Genomic DNA, 6,000 nt, shown 5'->3' with positions numbered 1-6,000 from the left:
ATTAAGAGCAGCAGCCTGGCCCCCAGTGTCTCTGAAAGCAGCACTGCCATTGATGGCCATGATGACTGAAGATGACCATGGGCCTGACGATGCCCAAAGGTGAAGGCTCTGGGGTCTGTCTCAAGATGCTGTCTCCATGACTAATGTGGCTGCTAGTGCCATTGTGGCCGATGCTTTGTGTTTGAAAGGTTCTAGAGATTTTAGGAAATAGTTCATTATTGTAATTGGTGACGTAAGTGCCCATATCCTTACATGTAATAATTGTTTGTTCAATTGAAATAAAGAGTTAAGTCATATTACTTAGATTCTTTATTATTTCTTGGTGGGGAGGATTCAAATAATCTAAACTAAGAACCCTATATCAGTGTTGCAGTTGAAACATTTAGCCTACAAAGAGCCCGACTAGAGAAATTGTTCTAATAGGGTTCAGTTGGGATGCTTCTCAATGAGGTTTTCTTCAGCAAGAATTCATACTTTATTTAGGTGAGTTAAAGTATTTAACTTGTTTTTTATTCTTTAAATAATATAAGTAGAAGATAAAAGATTTTCCTCTGTAGGCTTCAATGATAACCTTAACAACATTGCAGCTTAACAAATAGAAAATATTTAAGAAACAAAGATTGGAAACCCAAAGGAGATCAGATTTTAATCTCTAACGTGCTAATTAAGTAGATGTTTGTATCACATTTTTTACACTGATATCTTGGGATTATTTGTGGGAAATTGTTATATGTAGTTATTTCCTTTTCTGTTCTAAAGGGATGGTGTCACTCTCCAGGACTAAAGTTTAAACAGATGGAAGATATTTGAAGTATAGGATTGTTGATTGAACATATGAGAACATATACAAATTTAATGAGATGAGAAAACAACAGTGAATAAATAAACATTGAGCAAGAGGGTATCAAGAGATTATGTTGCTGAATAGCTCGATTCTCTTGTAAGTGGTTTTGGAAAATTGGAGGGAAGGAGAAAGTCCTTGCTTCCTGGGCATCTGGGCATCAAGAGATTAATGGGAAAATAAAGGGGAACTTTATGCCTGAAACAGAACCCTCTTTGATGTTCTCCTTTGAGATACTGAGAGAAATAAGATCAGAAAAGGATTCTACTAACTGATTAGTCTGCTTCTACAGTAATACATTGATTGGACAATGATTAATCCCCTGTGACATTGATGCATTTTCAGTGTCATGAAATATCTTAGAAAAATTGAAAAGTTAGAAAGAACTAAAAAATGGACTCTTTCCATACTATTGTAACCAAAAAATAATGTGTTTGGGTCTGTCTTCAGAAGGGTAAACACAAATGTTAGAGAATTATTGCTGAATATTTGTAAAAGTAAATTGAGTTCCTCTGAGTTACGTTAAATGGTAATTTTCATGGTAGAGTATGAATAGGTCCTTGCTTAGTTAGCTTGGCTGATTTTCCTCATAATGAACATCTGGTTAAATTCTTATATACAAATGTGAAGGAATTATATTTTCTGGGGATACAGTTCTAGGACTCCATGTGACATTTGGAACTCCCTTTAACCTGCCAAAAGATGCTCTGATAACTTTCAAATTTTGAGACTCACTTGGTCAGACACCTTGGCAAGAGGCCTACATTTGAGGAGGAGATCTTCTAGAAGTAGGACCTCTTAGCCAATTTGGAAGATTTTGAATTTTTGTTGGAACAATGAAGTTGAGTCCTAAACCCTTTCACCACATGTTATAAATATTAACAATGAAGGTAATGTGGGTGGTGGAGATTTTTTTTGAAATGGGGATTTCAATATTGGCTGAGATGATAATAAAGTCATTCACTGAGAAATAGAGCAGGAGGTTGTTCTAATTTTACATTTGCCTTATTTTTCATGAAGGGAAAGGAATAAGAAACAGCTTCAGCATGGTAATCAAGTTTATAGGGTCAGTACTAATGGAGGTAATGGGTTAGGCCAAATTACACAAGTATTTATAGTTTGAAATTTTGAGAAGGCACATTGCTTAGTAGTTAAGAAGGCAAGCTTTATGGTCAGATACCCTGGGCTCATGCAACAGCTCTGCCACTTACAAGCTAAGTGAGCTTGAGGCATCAGAAGTTAAGCAACTTGCCCAATTTTCTCATCCTGATGCCTGCTAGAGTTAACAATAGGACTTAACTCATGAAGTAGTTGAGAAGGTTTATTTTAGTTCTTGGTGTAAAGTGCTCAATAAATATTAGTTGTTGCTATTATTATTAAATAGAAGAAATTAGCCATGAACAAATTTATTCACTAAGGGAGAAAAAGAAAAATAATTTCTTATTTGTTAGCGTTCTCTAGTATCTTTCAGATACTGGGAAAGAGGGTGAGGGAATTGAAAGAATTTCCACAATTATACGTGACTTTAATGAATTATTCCTTAAATGAGAATCTTACTTATAATCCTTAATATCTTGGCTAATGGTTCTAACTCCTTTTACACTGTTCCTTGAGTAGATCCTGGGCTACAACTCTTCTTCTACCTTGCTCGACATGGAAACCCTCTAGAATCCCCTTTATTTTATCACTGAACGAAAGTTATTTCAATGGCAAAGATGCTCCACGAGCACAAGAAGCATTTGTGGCTACAAAGTTTCTTGCCCCTGCCAATTGGCTGGTATCCTGGGATACACACTGACACAGCAGTCAGGCAGCAGAATGCAATCCCACATTTGGAAGTGAGTTCAGAAAACGTCACTTTCGAAGGTGAATATAAGAAGAGAAAACATTATGGATGAGCTTGCCCTCTGCTCGTCTGCAGAAGTAAGCACTCTGGGTGGAGTCCAATGTGCGTGTTGCCCTTGAAGCTATTGTGTTTCCAAATTGCCATCTAGGAGATACAGGATGTCTCACAGATTCAATCAAGGTCCCTAGACCTTTTCCCTGCGTCCTGTCAAAGCCATCAGGGTGTTTTGTTATATTTTGCTTTTTCAGGAAAAGAATGCAGTAATCTACTCAATACAAGTAGATTACATATTTAAAGGGATTATTGCCTTATCACTTAGTGATGGTGGTGATTTACCTGAATTCTAGAAAAAGATTGGGAGACTAATTTATCAGAGTGTCAGCACTGACCAAAACAACATCCCTCCTGTCCTCTATGAGAACCCTTCCTGGAAGTGGAGTTGGGGAGCACTCCAACTATCATGCCTTAGTGGCACTTCCCATTAGTGTCACTTTGACACCACACTCACCAAGCTGCCTTTTAAATGTAGTTTAGATCCCCATGTCACTTTTCCTCCAGAGGAAAGAATGATCTGATCATATTCAAGAGCCACTCTGAGCCTTTGGGAGCTATGTTTATCACTGTGAATTAATACACTGGTTTTTTGGGTCAGTCTCATAGATATCTGGACAATGTCATCCTCTAGAAGCTGATCACCCTGGGTCAAAGAGGAAAAAGAGAACACAAAACATTGCAGAGCTGGACCCAGCATGGGCTACAGTGGACCTTTTCAAGACGCAGCCAGGCAGGGTCAGTCTGGGACAGTCAACATCCTTGTTTTACCTTGCTCGCCTGCAGCCAGGGACTAGAAGATCAGGGAAATGAAACCTCTCTTTCTTCCACCCACCAGCTACAGAGACACATGTTACCACATTCCCATTAGGCTAGGCAATGTTCTCATACTTCTTAAATTGGCAGAGACTGGGAAGAAACTAATTCGATTGACTAAGGAACTGGTGAGAATAACAACTGAGATGCTGTGAGGTTTCCTAGTGTCAGCTCCAATTATGACGTCATTGGCACAACGTCATCAGAGAAGACACTTAATTTGTGCTGTATTTTCTTGGCCCCCATCCAATCCCATTAAAAACTGAAGATGAGTTTTTATTTCCTATGTCTCAAATTCTTGGCAAATATCCAGAGAAGTACACTATCAAAACGTTGTCACTGTGTTTGTTTAAAGTCTGTCTTATTCAGTGGGGTGATGCAAGGCTGACTGCTAAGGGGAAAAGTCTGATAGTTACAGAAAGCTGAAAGCATATAATGAAAATATGGCTAATAAATGGAGCCCTGTGGCCTAGTGGTTAAGTCTGGCATGCTCTGCTTCGGTGGCCCAGGTTCAGTTCCTGGGTGCGGACGTACACCACTTGTCAGCAGCCATGCTGCGGCAGCGACCCACATTGAAAATAAAGGAAGATTGGCACATCTATTAGCTCGGGGAGAATCTTCCTCAGCAAAAAAATCCCCCCAAAAAACAAAAAAAAAAACCCCATGACTAATAGCTAATATTTAAACTTGTCCTCATCTCCAAGCCATTATCACTTAACACCGTGAATCTTAATATGGTTATAAATTCTCTGAATATTCCTAGAAGAAATAAACCAACTGCCAAAGTTGTTAGGGCCCAGATAAGTTTTAATTAGACATATCCTGTTTGTTATAAAATCTAAAGAAAATATCCACTGTTTTTGCCTTTCCTGTTGGATGTAATTCATGGAGAAAAAGTGTTTAAGGAAATCCATATACCTTTTGAGAAGCAGCTTTAAATGAGTAATACTTTTCCTTGCTTTATAAAAAAAAAATGCCAACCGAAACACAGGCGTGGGGTGTCAACCTTTGCTGACAGAAGCTGCCCTCCACTTTACCTGGGGGAAGAACAGCAAACCCTGGCAGCTGCCCACAAGATGCCCTCGGGCCCCAAACCTGCAGTCTCAGAAACCACGAACAAGATGATTTCTTTTCTCTGACACTCCCTCCCCCTGGGCCAGAAACGTGAGGAAGACGAGCTTCCTCAGAAACTCCTGGCTACCTCTGCTCTCCCTGAAGTCACAAGTCCTTTGTTTAGCTTTTCTTTTTGAACCCTGGGAAAAGTATATCAAAGTGATTCGGCCTGCCAAGAGTTTGTGCACTTAGGAACTGGCACTGTGACAAACGCCTGCGGAGAAGAGAAAAGATTTCTGTGTTTCTTAGTGTTATTTTCTCCCTTGAGAGGTTTCCAGAAACTTGAAAGGAGGGCTGCGCCGAGGAACTGATTAAACTTGCTCGTATGAAAATTGAAAGTCGGTGTGAACAACCGGCTCTCTCTGCCCCCACGCCCGGCCCAGCAGCCCAGGTAACTGGGATCACCGATCACAGAAATTAGAGCTGGACAAGACCAGTCCCGCCCTCGAACTCTTTCACCTGGCACGGGGAGAATTCTTCCCTGTGGTCTCCATTGTTTAGTCTGGTTGAATTTTAAAACATGCGTCAGGAAGATTTCCCCAAGTTTCCTTCCAGTGTTCTCTCTGTAGATGAAGATTCGGGAAACGTGTTTGGCTAATAAGTTGAAGATTTCTTTCTGTTGGGCTCATCCCATTATTCTGAGACAGTCCTTGCCTCTCTGTGCTTTGTGGTCTTATGGAATTATTCACTTCTCCAGTTTCTCCACATCTGAAGAGGGAAATTGTATCATCATTACAATACTGCTTGGAAAAGACTAGAGAGCTGGGGCCATAGAGCGGTGGAAACCCCTCCTTCCATATGGCCTCAATGTTTCTTCAGAAAGCCCTAGTTTTTCCCAAATCTAGAGAAAGCGTTTGCGAATCTTGAAGTTGGCCTGCTCTGTTGTGGGGATGCCGGACCTAGAGAACCTGGAGAGTAATCTGGGCCCTGAGCCTAATGAGACAGTCTGGCATGAATCTTTGACCAAACTGAGAAGGTCAGTAATGTTTTCGGGAGCACGTACCTCTGCATCTGAGGCCATTCTCCCACTCCAGGCTCCCCTCGGTGCTGTTGACACCACTCTACAACTCCTCTGTCTAGCCTTCTTACCTTCACTCATCCTCCCTAAAATTGTCACCTTGGAAAGCATCTGCTAAGCCACCGAAAATGCTGAGCTGTTGGCTGGAGACCCTTCCTCCTGGCCGCCTCATGGTATTTACGTTTGACAGTGAATGCTGCCTTTAAATTGAAGGAGTACTTTTCCAACTCCAGAATTCCGGATGCCTGGGACACAAATGGCCATTGGGACAGGTTTTTCTTTGTGAAGGTATTGAGGTGAAGGGGGCTTATCAGA

Source organism: Equus przewalskii, chromosome 8 (assembly GCF_037783145.1).
Source record: "Equus przewalskii isolate Varuska chromosome 8, EquPr2, whole genome shotgun sequence".
Classification (NCBI taxonomy): Eukaryota; Metazoa; Chordata; class Mammalia; order Perissodactyla; family Equidae; genus Equus; species Equus przewalskii.
Note: the sequence above shows the minus strand (reverse complement) of the source record.